This window comes from Pelobates fuscus, chromosome 12, assembly GCF_036172605.1.
Source record: "Pelobates fuscus isolate aPelFus1 chromosome 12, aPelFus1.pri, whole genome shotgun sequence".
Classification (NCBI taxonomy): domain Eukaryota; kingdom Metazoa; phylum Chordata; class Amphibia; order Anura; family Pelobatidae; genus Pelobates; species Pelobates fuscus.
In genome coordinates, this window is record NC_086328.1 from 43,372,377 (window position 1) to 43,394,633 (window position 22,257).

Sequence of the window (22,257 nt, forward strand, 5' to 3'; positions counted from 1 at the left end):
AGATCTAGAAACATCAAGTACAGGTGGGGCTTCCCCCTTGCCCTAATCGTCTCGCATAGAGGACTAACACATACGATCAGATATCTCCTTTTCCCTCACCGCTATACCCATAATCCTTTATTCCCACCGGGGTTAGATGGGAAGGCATATATATCCTACCACAATTCCTCATACCTGATACTAGGAGATGTAAGGGAGGGGTCGGGCGTTAGACCTCTCCATGACATAATTCCAAGAGGCAAAGCCTCAGTGCTGCACACGTTCCACCATAATCAACTCACGCACTTTATACAAACAGGCCCTGCAGCACAGGAAACGAACCAAGACCTTACTGCTTTTGAACAACACTGTAAGTGACGAGATATAAAAAATAAACGGTTATCCATAATGTACAAAATCTTACTAATCACACAGCCAGACCACCTCCCAACGTTCACCACTACGTGGGAAAAATAACTAAATATTACTCTATCACCTGAAACTTGGCGCACAATATTCGGAAATGTACACAAATCTTCCAGAACACACAACAACCCAAGAGAGCAATTACAAAAGCTTAGCCCGATGGTACTTCACACCAGTACGAATACAATCCATGTTTCCACAATCCTCTAATCAATGCTGGCAATGCCACCAACCCAATAGCACAGCCTCACATGTATGGTGGTCATGTCCAGAAATAAGAAAATACTGGGTACGAATTGCAGGCTTGATACAAACTATCCTGGGAGAATCACTAACCCTAGCACCGGATACTTTTCTTTTCCTCCTTCCACCCAGACACATCCCAAAACCTAAAGTCCCACTACTTCTACACCTAATCACAGGTGCCAACCAATTGATCCTCACTCTATGGAAGCAACCCAACACCCCTACTATAAGGGAATGGACACAAAAAGTTGAGACCACGAGAAAAATCGAAGAAATATGCTTTTCTCCAATGACTATCAGGCATATACCGCCACTTGGTAAAGGTGGTGTAACTATCTTCAGAAATGCAGCACCTAGCAGACTTAGCACCACACAGTACCAACTAACTACAGCTTGCCTACAGAGTCAACCACGGGATACTATTAAACAGACTCTTAAATGCACTGACGGATTAAGGGTACTACACACCGACCGACAACACATGTTACAAGGTTCGACAAAGCCCCCACATTAATACATTTATATGCTAATACTTTAACACTTTAATATGTTAATAAGTTAATACATTAATATGATAATATGTAAATCATATTGACATCAGAGATATAGACTACCTAACCGAAAAGTCGCAAGATATGGGAATGATGTAAAACTGTATCTTCACTCTCCTGCCAAGATTTATCTTGCTTCACAAATCTTTACCACATGGACACAACATCCAAACATTGTATCAGAAATGTGAACTGAAACTTTATGCTATGTATTGTTACTTCTACACAATAAAATATTAAAAAACAAACAAAAAAACAAACAAACAGGAAACAGCAATTGCATAAGCTAAAAAAAGATAAAGTCCACAGACGCTAACGCGTTTCAACCTGGATTGGTCTTTTTCAAAGTGCATGCATGAAAATAATTAGGGACTTCAACCAGGAATTGACTTACTTAAGTGGGTTAACAAATTGTAATCAATAGGATATGTTCTATTTTTAAATAGATGCCATCACAGTTGCTCTATACAGTGTGATCCCATTTATTTCTACTGAAGCTGGGAGGTGTAAAAGCACAAGGGGAACAAATCCTTATAGTTTAAACATGTATGGCAATATTCCTAGGATATAGTTTAATTCTTAGTAAATATCGTGACTTGTTTATGAATTTCAAATGCTTATGTTCATTGAATATTCTGTTCAAAATACATTTTCATTTTAGCTAGGAGAGATTCTAGTTGGATCAAGTGAGTTTGAAGATTATTTTCTGTGTTGTAGAAAATATGGCTGTCATTAACAGTATATTTATATTCAATGTAGAAAACATAGCCATTTCAATGTTTTTTCTATTCCATTCGTCGCAAAAGGTTATTTTTCACAGTTCTTGTCTAACTAAATTACCATTAAAACATGCATCTTTATAATGTATTACTGCCTGCTCTGGTCTCAAGCTTCCACCTAATTGACTTGATAAAATTAAGATGGAACCTCATACTTGGTACAAACCATATTTAGGAGTTTATGTTTTGTGCTGGGCATATATAGTTCTTAATTTGTATAGCTGTATTTGAATCAAAAAGCTTTTCACCTCTAAATTACATAACATAAAAGGGTTTCTTTTATACATTAAAACTGTCCATGTCAAGACGATTTTCCTTTTATCGCTTCACAAGTTAAATTTATTTGTTCATTCAGCACTTCCATAAATAAAGAACCAGAGCGGGTGAGAATGCATTTAATGCTGAATTGTTTCAAAAGAGGGATCATTTGCATTTTTAACCCATTCTCATATTTTTTCCACTTGAGACGGATAATTTTATGGCTGTTGTATTAAATGATATTACCAATTGTAATTTAAAAAAAACAAAAAAACAAAGAAAGCTCCGGAATTAAGTTGTGGCCAATTTAATATTTAGCTTTATATATATATATTTTTTTTTTTTCATTTAAAGGGGACTACTATATCGTACACAAGAGTCTTTTACATGGCTTCACGTCAAATATTTTTAAGCATTTCAATAAAAATATGACTCTCCCCAGCCCCTAAAGTTTGGCAACTATGCAGGCACTCAGATAATACAAATGTCCAAAACTTTTCAGCCTTGGATGGCAATGACCGGTAGCTTGTACTTCGCAGCAGTTAGGTTAGGTGGATTGCTTGCTTCCATAGCAGAATCCGTACCCTGAGCCTCTGCCCTACCCTAAGGCTCTGCCAACTTTGCAAGCTGAGATTAAAAAAAAGAAGAAGAAAAATAGCCCATAACAAAATTATGCTGCCAGGAATTCAATTCAATCCTACCTTACAACAATAAAAAGAGAAGCCTTACATTGCAGCCAATCTCCTCATTTCCACCCATCCTTGTTGTCAGCAAAGGGGGCATTATTTTACAGTGATAGTTGCTGTCTTTCATGGTGATTCAGAGAATTTGAGAGAGTTCTTATTAATGGAGTTTATTTTGTTGCCTGACAAACCTGCATCGACTTCATAAATCTTCTCAATTTGTGTTGATAAAGAATCATGTCACTGCCATTTCTCAAGAGTGTACAGGTTGTGTGTGTAAAACCATGTCCCTTTACGCACTCTAACGTAGATTATGAATATAAGGTTCATAAACGATCACTAATGATCGTACAATAATCATGGATAATTTATGCTGGAAATGTTGACCATTTATTTTATGTTTTTTCCATTCTTTACTTCTATTAGTTTTGTTTGTGATGGATTGGTATGTTTTGCCGATGTTGTAAGGTGAAACGCGAAGGATTAAGTTGTGAATGAGATGTAACTGATAAACGTTTTTTTTTTTTGTGTACATAGGTGAATTAAACCCAGCTTCTTTCTAGAAACTTGAGTAAGGACTTTGCCTCTTTTTTTTTAAACATAAGATTTTATTTTCAAGAAAAGGTAAGTTGGGGAACAGAAAAGAAAAGGGAAAGGGCACATCCAAAATACAAACATTGTACTCGTCACATGTCATTAAAAGTTAAACCAATGCATCTTCGATCAGTTTTCCTAGGCAGGTAATTAGGACTTTGCCTCTTAAAAACTTATGATTATTTCTTAGTATACTTTAAACTTAGATTCTAGAGCTGTATCATTTGGATATTATAGAACTGTAACTTGCATAAAACAGTGGATTACGATCTTATCTAATACCTGGAACACAAGATTATTTAATCTGGACCACTTAACATATACCCGTTAGAAATCATCTTATAACTATTCATTAAATAGTGATTAAAAAGAGTGATTATTGTATTTATATTTTGTTTTGTTTTATATACTAGTCTTTATATACTTTATATACTAGTCTAGACTTTTTAATCAATTGTATTTAATAAAGAGCACTGAGTGCACTTTTCACCTTTTTCCAGACTTCTCTACCGGGTTCATCAGGGGAAGTGTCACCCTTAATAGACACTAAAGTGATTCAACTTGGAGCCAGTTTCAAGGGCTCCTTACCAGGTGAGTGTTTTCACATATGTGTACTTGATCTCACTACTATCTATCAACATACTGCACTTAGGAGATCTCTTTCCATTTTTCTATCTCCCTGTTTTATGTGTTATATGGAGACAACCAGACCTACATATCTAGAAGAAAAGAGGGGTTGTATGCCACACACTATGTTGTGCAAAGCCTTTTTTAATGTTTCTTATGTGTTCGTTAATTCTTATATAAAGGGGTCTTTTCGTTCTGCCCACATAGTATAAATTGCACATACATTTTAATAAATAAATTATTTGTTTCGTATAACAAGTAATAAGATTTTTTTATTGAATATTCTTTTTCTATATGAAAATGTTTAAAGGTTGTTACGTGCCTCTTTGTACTGCCTGTATGTCTACAGGCTATACATGTGCCACATCCAAAAAAGTCATCTTTATGCAAGAAAGTTTTTTGTTTCTCTTCTCTAGTGTGGTTGTGGGTGAGTTTAGCAGCTAAATGTGGAGCACCCAGTTTATATGATGGTAGGTTTTCAGGTAACACTTGGTATAGTATGGGGTCCCCTCTTAAAATTGGCCAAAACTTGGGTAAAATATTTTTTTAGCTCCCTATTTTTGAAATTACAAATAAAAGTTATATTGGGTTTAGAATCTTTTTCTCGTGTTTTATATTTGAGGAGTGATGTCCTATCTCTTTCTTTCACTTCCTCCATTACTCTCAAGAGTGAGGTTTCTTCATACCCTTTTCCCAAAAATAGATTTTTCCATCTATTTGCTTGGATATCGTATGTGGCTATGTCTGTACAATTCCTTCGTATCCAAAGAAATTGTGACTTCGGTATATTTAGTAGGCATGGAGAAAAGTGACAGCTGTGTAAATGGATATAGTTTTTCGCGTCTACTGGCTTAAAATATGTTCTAGTTTTTACCTCATTATTCTCGATGTACATGTTTAAATCTAAAAAATTAACGCTGTGATTATTAAAATCAGCTTTCAAAGTAATTCCCCAATTGCTAAAATTAAAAAATGCTAAAAATAACTTTTATTAGTCTATATTATTTTACCTGATTGTTGGTGTGAGTAGATCGTACATCAAATAAAAAATAAGAGATTCCATGAATCAAAGTTCCATTCAGAAATAGATGAAGTCTTAATTTTGATAGCAGATAAAAGTCAATTGATGATGTACCTAGCCCACTGGCTTCCTAAGGCCACTTTAATTATTATCTAGCACATAGCTGTTCGATCATAACATATCTATTCATTGCATGATTTAAAGGGACACTATAGTCACCTGAACAACTTCAGCTTAATGAAGCAGTTTTGGTGTATAGAACATGCCCCTGCAGCCTCACTGCTCAATCCTCTGCCATTTAGGAGTTAAATCCCTTTGTTTATGAACCCTAGTCACACCTCCCTGCATGTGACTTGCACAGCCTTCCAAAAACACTTCCTGTATAGAGAGCCCTATTTAGGCTTTCTTTATTGCAAGTTCTGTTTAATTAAGATTTTCTTATCCCCTGCTATGTTAATAGCTTGCTAGACCCTACAAGAGCCTCCTGTATGTGATTAAAGTTCAATTTAGAGATTAAGATACAATTATTTAAGGCAAATTACATCTGTTTGAAAGTGAAACCAGTTTTTTTTTCATGCAGGCTCTGTCAATCATAGCCAGGGGAGGTGTGGCTAGGGCTGCATAAACAGAAACAAAGTGATTTAACTCCTAAATGACAGTGAATTGAGCAGTGAAATTGCAGGGGAATGATCTATACACTAAAACTGCTTTATTTAGCTAAAGTAATTTAGGTGACTATAGTGTTCCTTTAAAAGGTTTTAACTGACCTTGGCACACAAAAAAACCAAAAAAAAACAATGCCGTTTAAACAGGATTAAAAAAATAATAATTTTATATTTCAGCCTCTTGAGTCTTTTTTGAGGGTACTCAAAAACAATATTTTATACTTTTGACTATAATAGCCCATATTACTTTTGCACTAAATCCAATTTTCATCGGTATAGTTGAGATATCACCCCAACATTCATCTGATGCTTATATGCTTTAGCAATCTTTTAGGGGTAATTAAATTATCCCTCCCAACAGCTTATCTGGTTACATTTTTCAACAGTTCTGAACTATTTAAAATGTAACGGACACTTGTCATCAATCAACAAGAAACTTATTTTAATTCACATAATTTTCTATTTTAATAATGCAAAGCATCGCTCAAATAGAAATAGATTCATGTTTTTGATTAATGGAACACCTGCTGGCACAAGTCTATTCCTATTTGTTGCAATGTGGACATCAAAAAGAAGAGAGTCATATGTGTTAATGTGGAGGGAAGCAACAGGGGTCCAATTTTGCTATCAATCATATCTAATCGCATAAGCTATTAACAGGATGTTATTATTGAAATTTTCCAAAATCTATTCTCTGGGCCATGTTGTTCTTAACAATTATGTTTTCTTTTAATATACACAATCAAATCTCACCTCTCATGAGGGACACAAGCAATTAATGACCATTGAAAACATATAATAGAAATGTAGTTTTTCCTTTGAGGAAAACAGATGCTTTTATATCCTATTTATAATACAAAAACATTCCTGGGACTTTTGTCTGGGTTTGACAATTTAGAATGTTTTCAAGTCCTTTGTAGGATCAAGGTAAAATTATCATCTTTGGCATTTTTTTTTTTTAATTTTAATGACAATAATTAGAAGCAAATGAAATAAGACATCCATCTTAGATGTTATTGAATCTTTTTATGTGGAGAGCGTTTTTATTTTCCAGATAGTTTTTAAAATTAGATTAATAGTTCAGATAACATATTCAGCCACATCAATATGAATCATTAATATTTGCAAATATTAAAGTATTTCAAATAAAGAATCAATGTTTAAGTAAATATTCTGTAGAATAGAACTACATTTCTTTTTACGTGGTGGTTTGTGGTTTTTGTCACATATTATCTTTCTCAGAATTTGAATAAACTGGCCACTGTTGCTTATGACCACAAACAGCTGTTTGCTCCTTAGTGTCTACAGGACGTCCAGAGGCTGCAATAACTGTTACTCTAGTCCGGGGATAGGCAACCTTCGGCACTCCAGATGTTGTGGACTACATCCCCCATTATGCTCTTACACCCATAATGCTGGCAAAGCATCATGGGAGGTGGAGTCCAAAACATCTGGAGTGCCGAAGGTTGCCTATGCCTGCTCTAGTCCATTGGTTCACCCAAATCTCATGCATCCCAAACACTCAAGCTTTCTTATTATTCCCGATGAAAAATAATTGTGTAGATCCCTATACTATTGGTAATCCACCAGAGATGGTTCAAGAACAATGGTCTATGCAACTGGTAAAGTTCTCTTTCTCCTGCTCGTAGCAATCTAGGAATATAGGTTAGAGAAACTATACAGTACTTTTTTAAATCATGCAGACAAAATCCTCTTTATTCTAGTCTCAAAAAAATATTCAGAATTAGAATGAGCATTCTGTTCCCCATTCTAGCTCAGTTGCAAATACTCATTCCAGTAAATATAGAAACAAAGTGCAGTTGTCAGGAGATATTAGCAGTAGCAGGTACCTGGTTGCAAAATTCATTTTCATAATAGTTAAAAAAACACGATAGACACCATAGTCACTTCACATTATTGAAGAGATTAATGAGCACAAAGTACTCTGGCGTCATCACACTCGTCAGTGTTAAACCAGTCTACCCGGTTTGAAACTAAATGAGAGTCTTCAATTACCGGCAGTCTGACTTCTATTTTCTGCTCATGCAACTGCTAATGTAGAGGTGTTACCGTAAGCAATGACGGGTATCAGTGACAGGCTGAGAGCGTCAGGTGGTCACTCTACGTCTATCACTGCTGCCAATCACTAGTGTAAACTGGTATGGCTAAGATGGTGCCCACATTAGCCATAGCCTCCCACAAGGTCATAGTCACAATCAGCTGCATATCATTCAGTGTCAGTATCAGGGTACTCATGGACCCATAGAAACATAGAATGTGATGGCAAATAAGAACTATTTGGCCCATCTAGACTGCCCAATTTTCTAAATACATTCATTAGTCTCTGGCCTTATCTTATAGCTAGGATAGCCTTATACCTATCCCACATATGCTAAAACTCCTTTACTGTGTTAACCTCTACCACTTCAGCTGGAAGGCTATTCCATGCATCCACTACCCTTTCAGTAAAGTAATACTTCCTGATATTATTTTTAAACCTTTGCCCCTCTAATTTAAGACTATGTTGTGGTAGTTTTTCTTCTTTTAAAAATAGTCTCCTCCTTTACTGTGTTGATTCCCTTTTATGAATGTAAATGTTTCTATCACATCCCATCTCTCTCGTCTTTCCTCCAAGCTATACATCTTAAGATTCTTTAACCTTTCCTTGTAAGTTATATCCTGTAATCCATGAACCAGTTTAATAGCCCTTCTCTGAACTCTCTCCAAAGTATCAATATCCTTCTGGAGATATGGTCTCCAGTACTGCGTACAATACTCCAAGTGAGGTCTCACCAGTGGTTTAAACAATGGCATGAGCACTTCCCTCTCTCTACTGCTAATATCTCTCCCTATAGAACCAACAATCCCTTTCCTAAGATGTTGAGGTTAGGACTCTATAAAATATTCTATATTCTGCCCTTGGATTTTTACTGCATTTTTATGGCATTATCTTGCATTTACCCACATTAAATGTCAGCTGCCACAGCTCTGAACATTTTTCTAGTTTACCTAAATCATTTACCATTTGGCTTATCCCTCCTGAAACATCAACCCTGTTACATATCTTCGTATCATCAGCAATAAGACATACCTTACCATCAAGACCTTCTGCAATATCACTAATAAAAATATTAAAGAGGATGGTTTCAATTATCCCTGAGGTACCAAACTGGTAACAAGACCATGCTTCAAATATACTCCATTGACTAAAACCCGCTGTTACCTGCCACTGCTGAGAGGCAGAGAGGCAGTCAGAGACACTAGTCAATAGGGACAGGGAGAGATAAAGAGAGGACAGATAGATTTGAGTGTCATCCGCATAGAAATGATTTCGGAAGCCAAAGGAGCTAATGAGTTTACCAAGAGAGGCAGTATAGATAGAGAACAGTAGGGGACCAAGGACTGAACCTTGGGGGACACCAACAGAGAGGAGTTGGGGAGAAGAAACAGAGCCAGAGAAAGAAGCACTGAAAGAGCACTGGGAGAGGTAGGAGGAGCACCAGGAGAGAGCAATATCTTGTAAACTGATATTGCAGAGGATGAGAAGAAGCTGTTGATGACCAACAGTGTCAAAAGCTGCAGACAGTTCAAGGAGAATTAGGATAGAGTAGTGACCATGAGATTTTGCAGTGAGTAGATCATTGGATACTTTGGTCAATGCCGTTTCCACAGAGTGCTTAGCACGGAAACCAGACTGAAGCGGGTCTAGCAGAGAGTTAGACTCAATGAAGTCTGTCAATCTTGCATACACAACTCTTTCAAGGATCTTGGATGCAAAAGGCAGTAGCAAGATAGGATGATCATTGGATGGGGAGTTCGGGTCAAGGTTGGGCTTCTTTAGAATTGGGGTCACAGTTGCATGTTTGAAGGGCGATGGAAATATGCCAGAGGAGAGAGAGAGATTGAGAATTGTAGTGATAGGTGGAGAAAGAGAAGAAGACAGAGTATGGATGAGATGCGAGGGAATTGGATCTAGGGAGCAGGTGGTGGGGTGGGGGGACTGGAGCAGAGCAGAAACCTCTTGCACTGTAGCGGGTGCGATTGAACATAGAACAGCAGAGGGACTGAGGCTAACGGAAGTATTGTAAGGGCAAGAAGAAAGATGAGAGGTCTCTTCCCTGATTGTAGAGATATTGTCAGTGAAGTGAGTTGCAAAGTCTGAGGCGGTCAAGTTAGTAGGTGGAGGAGGGACAATAGGGCAAAGAAGAGAGTTAAATGTGTGAAATAGTCGTTTGGGTTCATGGGAGAGTGTGGTTATGAGGGTATGGAAGTAATTTACTTTTGCAGAAGAAAAAAATCCAAGCTGTATGAGTGCAGCATAAAGGCTGGCCAGTTGTCCCCTCCAAGACCCAGTGGCGAAGTTGCTTTTGTCACAGTGTATATCAAGCTTCAAATCAAATAGAACTGATAAAGTATATAATTTGAAAAACACTATGACCTGTAACAGTAAAAATGTGATATATTTATTGGAGTGGACATGTGGCCTCCAATATGTAGGAAAAACAATAAGGCCGCTTAAAACAAGGATTAGATAACATTGTCGTAATGTAGAAATAGGTTTTAAAAATCATCTAGTAACCTTTACACTTCCTCTCCCACAATAAAGACACCAGTAACCTGAAATTCATGGGAATTGCTAAACTTACACAGCATTGGAGAGGTGGTGATATTATTAAAAAACTTGAACAAAAAGAAATGGAATGGGTATATTATTTAGGCACCCTTCACCCTAATGGTCTCAATGCAGACTTTGATCTGTATAACTTCCTATAATCATATTGTTATTTTTAGTTTTTTAATATATATTTCTTTTACTTGCAATTTTTAAACTATAAATTGTTAAATGTCTTTCACATAACTGCAATATCCATGTAAATGTTTCATTTTTTTTGTATCCCCATTTTATTATATATATCTACGTCTCCCTACTCTTATCTCTGTTTTTATTGCTAGGTTATTCACCTATTGCTTGTCAATTATTGTGTTTACAGTGTTGTGATCATTTCATTACATTATATTTTATTTTATTAATCATACAAATGTATAAATCAGTCCATATATTACAGATTCTTTTAACATTATGTACATTTTTTTCCCTTTGCTCTTTTCTATATATACTTCCTTGTATGGAGTTCCTGGAACTGTCCTATATAACAAACTGCTGATACTCTACCATTCAATATCAGAGTGAGTAGAACTACGTGAACCATGAACTCTCAAGCGAATCATTCGAGTTACGTCACTTCCCGGTGAGGCTCGCAACCACAGTATTACAGGAAGAACTCCAGATCTCATAATCCATAGAGATGGACAAAGTCACTTCCGGGTGATGCGCGGACCAGGAAATAACAGAATATTACATGCCCCATGAATCCCAACATGATATGTCACTTCCAGGTGAAGTCACCAACCAGGAAATTGTCACGTATTCTTCGTATCCATGTGGCAAAAACAGAGATAATTGCCTTCCGTAGATTGAGGGGAGTGCCGCTTGGCGCTCTTCTGCCATGATGCATGGCTTGTGCGGCATGTCAGTGAATGCTGGCCGCTGTGGACCCATTCAATTATATAGCCCCACGTCCGTCCACGGTAAAGACGACATCGACGTGCGGGTGACGTCACACAGAAAACACACAGAAAACGCACACGCACATTTTGGGGTCAAGGACTAGGTACAGCCAATCGGATCTGCAAGAGGGTTATTTAAACTCACTTATTCCTAAGCTCATTGCCCTGTCATGGTTTTCCTTAAATGGTTATCCGAGAGTGTGTTCCTGATCGTGTTTTTCTGTTTTTTGACTTTGGCTTAATTTTGACTTCCCTGATTTCTGGTACTCTTGACTTTTGGCTTTTCCTTATCGCTGTGTCTCATTCTGTGTCCCTGACCTCGGCAAGCTTTCTGACTATTCTCAGGTACGTTAATGTCAGGGTACCTGTCGTCTCTACCTCTGAGGAGGTGAGACACTTGGACGTTCTTCCTCCCAAAAGGGTTGAATCACTCATTCCTCGCGGTTCTCCCGGTCGTTTACACGCCGGCCGCGAGGTATCCACTTCCTTTTATGACGCGGCGCTCAGTAGCCGACGTCATGACGACAACCCGTCCCGACCTGTCAATCAAGTCCTGAGCACGAATGAGGACTCGTCGGGGGCGTGATTACCTATCTGGAACCAGGGTATAAAGTAGGGCTTTCTACATTTGTTCATTGCCCTGTCGTGGTTCTAGCTTGTCTAGTCACTCAGTGCTCTTGTTATATTCTGTCTCTTTGGTTTTGACCCGGCTTGTTTGTTATACCTCGCTTACCTCTATTACCCTTGACTCGGCTTGTCTCTCGCTTACCTGCTCTCTCGTTCCTTCGACCTCGGCTTGTCTCTAGACCATTCTTTACTTTCACCTACGTTAGTCCGGCCATTCTAAGGTCCGGTATACGTACCTATTACCTGTTTGTACTCTGCGTGTTGGATCCCTGTCCCGATCCTGACAGCTAACTCCAGCCATTCTAAGGCCTGGTAAGACGTTATCCTTAGTTCTAGGGTGTGATACTATTCTGCGTGCTGGATCAATATAATGCTGACAGAAATGAACTCAACACACCTGATTGCACGGAGTACAGAAAGGCAGCATATGTAAACCAGAACTTGACAGGACTACCTACACTTCTGAGAAAGCCTAGCCGGTTGAAACGCGTTAAGTGTTGGTACTTTAAGTATATTCACCTATTTGCTTTTTATATATATATATATATATATATATATATATATATATATATATATATATATATATATATAGCCCAATAATAAAGTATTTATAATTTTTTTTTATATTTCCATTTTATTAGGCACCTTGATTGGAGACACACATCGATATTTGAAGTTGTCCACTTCCGGGTTCACGTCCTGTTGAAACCCCCATATACACTTGCTTATTAATTCTGACATCAATTGTTCAATATTGGTCAGACTTTATTAACACATTAGTTTGTTTTTTACTAGCTTTGGAACAAGGCATACGTTCATAGAAGTCCCTGTTACGTGATTTGTGTATACGTTACCAAGGTGATGGGCACGTTGTACTTTAACATCAGAGAGGGGGAGGAGTCTAACGACACGCATGCGTATTGGGGAGCAGAACACGCTAGTGCACAGGTGAAGGTGGTTAGGTAAGTTAGTCTTTCTTATTTAAGTTTAATGTTTTATGCAATGTATTTTATGTCCTGAGGAAAGTTCAGATTTGTGGACTGAAACATTGACTATTTGACAAGTTGGATTAAAAGTTTTTACTTTTGACATTGAAGTCCTCGAGTGCTAGCCTTCTATCTGGATGTTATGTTTATGTGCAGCTGAGCACCGGGCTGATATTAAAAGGAGAGCTGGAGTGCAAACCTCCCAATGAATTGTGTATATATATATATAAATATAAATATATTTATTATTCATTATATTCCTGCTGTATCCTGCAAATCCTAGGTGGGGATAATACCACCAACGCTCTTCAAACCAGAACAGGCCATTGCTCTGGACATTGCAAGTAGGATACCACCTTTTTACTTTGAATTTGTGTATGTGCATACTACACCCTAAGACTTCTCTCTGTTGTGTCTTCCTACATATATTGGACAACAAGAATCACAGAGCTACATATATCCATAGACGGAGATTGTACCGTCCAGGCGATTAACAACAGAGCTCTTAGTAGCTCAACCAAGTGTGAGTGAGCATTCTATACACTTTATTTAAAATAGTTTAAATTACTATTACATATTGCACTATTTTTTGTTTGTTTCTGCTTCCCTTTAAGGTTATAGAAGCCACCTACTTCAAACAAATTGCAATTTATGTAAATATATATTTTTTATATATACACATTGAGTTTTGTATATTTGCACCCTATTCGGGCATGGTTGATCACTTTGTTTGCCAACATTTGTTTTATCAGTGAGATCTTGGGAATTCTCACAGATTTAGTGCTGCCAATCTATTCCTGGTTTGTGTAGTGAACTCATGTCTATTTTTTACTGCCAAATACATACATACTAAAACTTTCTAATACACACACACCCAGACATTGTCTGATATATGCACAAATCCACACACATACACACTACTTAATGTACACACAGATAACCTAAAACATACATACATGCACACTACATTGCCTAATACATACATACACACACTGCCTATTACACACACAAGCACAACACACTGCCTACTACACATGCTGTACATACACATACTGCCCAATACATACATACACCATGCCTAATAAACAGACACTGCCCAATGCCTTCACAGACACTGCCTAATGCATTCACACACTGCTTGATACATACACACAGACACTGTCTAATACATACATACACACACAGGTTATTTGTGTATTTTTTTTTATTCTTGCTAAAATGTAATTGTATTCTTTGTTGCAACTTAATGTTTCACAGTTTTTTTTTTGTAGGTTTTATACATCGAACCCAGATAAGACTGCAAGCTTTCCAGGTAAGAAGCACATTAGACCATTAACATGTCTGCAAAGATATCGCCACACCATTCTTTCTTATACACTTATCAGAGAGCTAGCACGTTTAATGTAGGTTTATTTTGATATCAATGAAATTTCCCTCAAGGGGTTGTGCTTCATTAAATGTGTAACTCTGCCGCAGCTCCTCGATATTAGGGTGAGGTGGTGAGAAGCGTATCGTTATAATACGAACTCACTGACAACTTTTGAAGTGACAATTACCAGCATTCTTTTTACACGTTTCCGTGACTGATTATAGTTTACTTTGAATTCCACAGACGTGTGTGAATCGCTGCCTACAGGGTACATATGTTCTAAGTTAACATGAAAATACCAGAAAAATACCAGATTTAACATTTAGCTGGGGAACTAGAGAGATAGACAAGAGAATTGCATGAAAATCTGATAAAATATTAATAATAAAGGAAATAGACTTGGATATTGTTTACATATATATGTATTTCTTTAAGTAGTTTAAATTCAATTTCAGTTACACTAATGCCAGGTTTAATTATTTTTACTCTTCAATTTTCTGCTTTGTATGTGTTTTACATATGTAACCATGTAACTGTTTTGCATTGCTTTTGAGCCCAGGTCATGCATGAAAAGAAGATATATCTGAATTGTTCTTGGTAAGGCACCTACTGAAATAGAAAATGCATGCATTTTTTTCTTTGTAAAATCTCTCTCTCTCAAACCAGTAACTGGTCCTGAACTTTACAATTGTAGAATGAGGATATCAGACAATAAGTAATTGACATACAAAATATTAACAGTGACAAGAGGCATAGAAGGCCCTGCTCAGAAGAGCTTACAACTTATATGCAGAAAAAGAGATCTTCGTACACTTGCAGTGTTCAAACAGCAAGCAGATTTATTCTACAAGGTCAAGACCTTCTACAACAAGCATGTCAAACTCAAAGTCTGGCACGGGCCACATAAACAAGGTTTAAGTTTATAAACTTAGGTTTATTTTCAAAAATAGAATATAACCCCCCCCCCCCCCCCACCAGCATCCCCCTCTATTAAACCCCAGTCCCCCTCTACTAAATCACAGCACCCCCCTCTACCACATTGTGCCAAATATGATCCACCTGCTGACACACGCACACTCAAAGACAGACACACTGACACACACAGATAGACACACACATACTCACTGACAGACACACACATAGTCACTGACAGACACACATACACACACACACACACAGATAGACACACACACACACACACACACACTCACTCTCCCTGAAAGACACACACACACACTCACTGACAGACACACACATACACAGACACACATACTCACTGACAGGCACACACACACACTCACTGACAGACACACACACACACTCACTGACAGACACACACACTCAATGATATACACAGACACACTCACTGACAGACACACACATACATATTCACTGACAGACACACACACACACTCACTGACAGACACACACATACACACACACACACACATTCACTGACAGACACACACATACACAGACACACACACTCACTGATAGACACACACATACACAGACACACACACTCACTGATAGACACACACATACACACTTATTATTATTATTATTATTATTATTATTATATTTATAGAGCGCCGTCAAATTCCACAGCGCTTTACAATGGGTGGACGAACAGACATGTAGTTGTAACCAGACAAGTTGGACACACAGGAACAGAGGGGTTGAGGGCCCTGCTCAATGAGCTTACATGCTAGAGGGAGTGGGGTAAAATGACACAAAAGGTAAGAATAGTATTAGACTAGTGACAGTTGCAGAAGAGGAATCAGTTGGGAGCTATTAACAGTTTAATTGATACGCTTTTATGAAGAAGTGGGTTTTTAAATTTTTTTTGAAGGAGTGGAGACTGGGTGAGCATCTAACGGAGGAGGGAAGCGAGTTCCACAGGAACGGTGCAGCCCTCGAGAAATCTTTAAGGCGAGCATCAGAGGTGGGAGTACGGACAGAAGATAGACGTAAGTCTTCAGCAGATCGTAAGGGCCTAGACGGGACATACTTGTGTATAAGGGAGGATAGATAGGTGGGAGCAGCATTATGTAGAGATTTGAAAGCAAGAACCAGCATTTTAAATTGAGCTCTATATTTTATAGGAAGCCAATGTAGGAACTGACAGAAGGGTGAGGCATGGGAGGTGCGGGCGGACAGGAAGATGAGCCTCGCCGCCGCATTCATTATGGACTGTAACGGAGCAAGTTGGGAGCACATAAGACCACTGAGAAGCGGATTACAGTAGTCAAGGCGAGAAAGGACAGTGGAATGGACCAACACCTTAGTCGCATCTGGCGTTAAGTAGGGGCGGATGCGCGCAATATTTTTTAGATGGAAATGACAGGATTTGGTGATAGATTGAACATGAGGCTTGAAGGAGAGGTCGGAGTCAAAGAGAACACCTAGGCAGCGAGCCTGCATGGTGGAGCTGATGGTAGCACCGTTGACTTGGAGGGAGACAGACACAGGAGTGACAACACTTGAGGGAGGAAAGACCAGAATTTCAGTTTTGGTCAAGTTTAGTTTAAAGAAGTGGGCAGCTATCCAGTTAGAAACAGCAGAGAGGCAGTCAGAGACACTTGTCAAGAGGGACGGGGAGAGATGAGGAGAGGACAGGTAGATTTGCGTGTCATCTGCATAGAAATGATATTGGAAGCCAAAGGAGCTAATGAGTTTACCAAGAGAGGCAGTATAGATGGAGAACAGTAGGGGACCAAGGACTGAACCTTGGGGGACACCAACAGAGAGGAGTTGGGGAGAAGAAGCAGATCCAGAGAAAGAAACACTGAAAGAGCGCTGGGAGAGGTAGGAGGAGCACCAGGAGAGAGCAATATCTTGTAGACCGATATTGCGGAGGATGAGAAGAAGCTGTTCATGATCAACAGTGTCAAAAGCCACAGACAAGTCAAGGAGAATTAGGATAAAGTAGTGACCATGAGATTTTGCAGCGAGTAGATCATTGGATACTTTGGTCAGTGCCATTTCCCCAGAGTGCTTAGCACGGAAACCAGACTGAAGCGGGTCTAGCAGAGAGTTGGACTCGAGGAAGTCTGTCAATCTCGCATACATAATTATTTCAAGGATCTTGGATGCAAAAGGCAGTAGCGAGATAGGACGATAGTTGGATGTGTCACACACACAGACACACACTCACTGGCAGACACACATATACACTCATATATACTCTTCAGTATATCAGACACCTAGCCCTTTCCCCGTTTCCCCGATCATATTCCCCTATGACCCTTTAGTTTAGTTGGTTAACTATACGACGGCTGCAGCCTTGTGCCAGCCACCGGTTTTACAATGTGTCTTGTGTCTCCATGACGACGGCCGCAGCTACACGCGAGCCGTCGTCACATCACAGTGTGAACCAATTCGTCAGACGCCGGCCGCAATCACATGCGAGCCGACGTCTAATTCCCACTTCCCCATAAGGACGTCGGCAGCTGCGCAGTGCTTGCCGACGTCCATAAACTCCAAGCCCCAGAATCCCTTGCGGCCGCTTGCCGGTCACATGACCGTATTAACAAATGCATTTTTATCTTAATTAACCTTCGTTTTTATAATATTGATATTTTATAAGGCTCATAGAGCCTATTGTAATGTATATTGCATACAACTGGTCTATTTTAATATGCTATATTATCATTGCTCATTATTTTAATTCTGATTGGCTATTCCTAATTTTTGGCGCCAATTTTAATTATCTGTACTGCTATTTAAACTTTACCTTGCCAGGTACCAGGTTCTTTTTCCATATTGATAAAGCCGTATTGGCGAAACGCGTATGTGGACTTTTACTGTGTATTTTATTATATTAAAGATTATTTGGTCACTTTTTCACTAGTACCATCTATCTATTTAATACACTGAGCACTGTTTTTATACCTGTTTACTACCTGGCATCACTTTGGACCACAAGCAATCCCTAGGTGGGGATAATACCACCAACGCTATCATCAAGGAGCAGTTGGTCTGCTCCATCCTTGTGAGTATTATTTTTTACTTTCCTTTTTACCGTGGATTTTACCCAGTGAGCACTATTTGTTGTCTCCTTTCTTTTTTATATATTTGACCACTGACGGAGGAACTTTCCATATATCCCATAAGCGGGGATTATACCGCTGCACGCCCTTCATACTAGAGCAAGTTATAGCTCCTCCACATGTGAGTTTTATACCAGCTTTTAGACTGTTGTATCTTTTTATCAGACGTATTGCACTATTTTTTCTCTTCGTTTTTCCCTATATCTGAGTGAATCCCTAAGAAGGAGGAGAAAGAGGAGAAAGAGGACATCCGCTCCGGACCAACATCCATAGATCCCACATCCCCTATTGGACCTGTTCCAGATAAGACTTTCTTTCTCTCTTTTTTATTTGGACTATTTTATATACTGACGTTTTGTGGCGCAGCCCTTCCCCCTATTTTTTGTATCACACATATACACATACTCACTGACAGACACACACACTCACTGACAGACACACATAAACAGACACACATACACAGGCACACTCACTGACAGACACACACTCACTGACAGACACACATATACACATACTCACTGACAGACACACACACTCACTGACAGACACACATAAACAGACACACACTCACTGACAGACACACATAAACAGACACACATACACAGGCATACTCACTGATAGACACACACTCACTGACAGACACACACTCACTGACAGACACTCACAAACTAACTCACTGACAGCCACACACACACACACACACACACACACACAAACACACACTCACTGACAGATACTCACACACACACACACACTCACACACTTACACATTCTTGCACACACATACTTTACTTTATTGCTCCCTACCTTTTGGAGCTGATGTGGGGTGTTACAGTTGCCTCCAGGCTAGCTGAAAGTTGGACCATAGAAAGGATGCTCCTAGCGCTCACCAAAGGACCATCAGCACTGTAGACACCATAAGTACTGCAGACTTCATGAACCGCCGCTACTGGGCTGGAATCTCGCCGTCTGCTATCCACCCTGGACCTATGACCAGGCTCCAGGTTCCAGTGGATGAACCTCTTCCTTCTGTAGAGCGAAGCAGGAACAAGAGCTCTTACAAGAGCTCAGTAGCTAAGGAAGTATGAAGAGCATAGCAATCCCTGTAGTGATTATGGCTGTCCCCTCCAAACACGAGTCAAAGCTGCAAGTTGAGAGTCAAGAAGATCTGTTTAATCAGCACCAAAGGGCTTTCTTTTATGCAAGTTTTTACACACAGTTACCACCCATGTGGTTTTGTGGAACAGCCAATCAAATACATAATAATACAGTCAGACACAGTTAGGACACACAAACCCTCACCTCTGCATGTGATATAATTACTGTACACAATGGGTTAACTTAATTATCACAGGCAGGAAAAAACACAGTTTCATACAATATTCATACAATATTCATAAGTCTGCAGTACTTATGGTGTCTACGGTGCTGATGGTCCTTTGGTGAGTGCTAGGAGCATCCGTTCTATGGTACAACTTCCAACTAGCCTGGAGGCAACCATAACATGGGGCATCTCCCTGGGGTCCTTCTATCTGTTCCTCACTTCTCCCTCGTGTGGTTTAGTGATGCCTTCACTACAGAGGGTGCGCACGAGGGAGCAGTTAGGAGCAGGAACACTGAGCTCCCTCGCTGGCCCTCCTCCCTGGCCGGGTAAGTTTTAGCAGAGTAGGCACTTGCAATGTAGGTACTTGTGGCTCGCCGGGCTGCAAAGATGGTCCTTGCAGGCCGCATGCAGCCCACGGGCCACGAGTTTGACATGCTTGTTCTACAAGGTCTTATCAAAGACCATGCAAAAGGTTGCAACGTTGCTCTGTTACTTCATTTGATCCAATAAATCTGATTGCTGTTTTAACACCTCGAGTGCCTCAAGATCTCTTTTTCTGCTACTACATTATATTGGACTTGCTAGTCCTACTGCAGTTAAGCACAGACTTTTTTGGTAATAGAATTTACATGCATGCATTTTGCTACTGATATTAGTGCATGCTGTGATTACTTGTTTTTTGTGAATACTTCACCTGTTCTAAACTTGAGGTAAGTAAAATCTACATGCAGCAAAAAGTGGTAGCATTTCTAATTGATTTAAAGAAGTGGAGAAAATCCATCTGAACTTTAACAGCTAAATAAATTATTCAAGTAACGTACATTCTAATGTCAGAGTTGCCCTTACTTGACTACTACCACTATCTCACCTTTTAAAAAGTTAAAATATATTAACTAGTAACACAGTGCTGCACAGCCACTTACACAATGATATCATCCAATTGGATTATCTAAGGTCCAATCCAAAGCTTCACACATGAAGGTATTGGGTAACTGCCGAGCAAGTATGGCAATCACAACAGTTAACACAGTGCTGCACAGCCACTTACACAATTATATCATACAATTGGATTATCTAAGGTCCAATCCAAAGCTTCACACATGTCAGGGTACCTGTGGTCTCTACCTCCGAAAGAGGTAGAGACTTAGCTGTTCCTAAATCCAGACGGTCTGATGGCTCCCTTCCCCGCGGTCTATCCGGTCATGCTAGGCCGGCCGCGAGGGAGTGACTGCCTTTTACAGCATCTAGGCAGGAAGTAGTCATCAGGACACTCCCCCGGAACGACCTGTCAGTCAATTGCTGCAGGACCAATCAAGACGCCTTGGAGGCGTGGTTACTGCTCTGAACAGGGTATTTAACAGAGCTTCTTTCATTAGCTCATTGCCCTGTCGTGGTTCTAGCTTGTTCTAGTCACTCAGTGCTTGTGTATTCTATTATCCCTTTTGGTTTTGACCCGGCTTGTTTACCTTACTCTGCTTATCTCTGTTACCCTTGATTCGGCTTGTCTCTCGCTTACCTGTCTTCTGTTACCCTCGACCTCGGCTTGTCTTTGACCATTCTATCTGTACTACTTACGTTAGTCCGGCCATTCTAAGGTCCGGTATATGTATCTGGCTACTGTTTGTACTCTGCGTGTTGGATCCCTGTCCCGATCCTGACATTACGACAGGGCCAATGGATCCTGCAAGTACAAACAGTAAGCTGGCTGCTCCTGATCCTAGGTTTGAAGCCATGGATCACAGAATGGATCAGATGGCGCTTGCGCTACAGGCTCTATTAGCTTGTGCCAATAACCCACCAGAGGAGATACGTAATACCCCTGTTTCTCCTGTCGGTTCAGGTCTAGAGGTAGCCACAGTGGGTGCTTCTTCTCACATTACCCCCCCAGTACGCTATGGTGGGGCTCCTGAGAAGTGTTGTGGTTTTTTAAACCAAATTAGTATCCACTTTGAATTGCAACCTCGCTCTTATCCTACAGATAGGGCAAAAGTAGGATTTATTATCACCCTACTCATTGAGAAAGCTCTGAGATGGGCCAACCCACTATGGGAGAACGATAACCCATTAGTTTATAACTATAACGCATTTGTAGCTGCTTTTAGAAGAACATTTGACCCTCCAGGTAGAAAGGTTAATGCAGCCAGATTACTGTTGCGCCTGAGACAGGAGAACCGAACACTGGTGGATTATGCACTAGAGTTCAGGTCTCTGGCGGCAGAAATCAAGTGGAATGAGCAGGCGTATATGGATGTATTTTTGAATGGCCTATCTGACGTAATCCTTGATGAGGTTGCTACCAGAGAACTCCCTGAGAATTTAGAGGATTTAATTTCGTTCATCTCTCGTATAGATGAACGTCTAAGAGAGAGACAGAACACTCGAGAGAGGAACCAGAGACCTTCTTTTAGGTTAGCTCCCGCTTTTCCAAGTCCTGACTCCACGATATCTTTGCTTACTGAACCTATGCAGAAAGGGTATACCCGCCTCTCTGAGGAGGAAAGA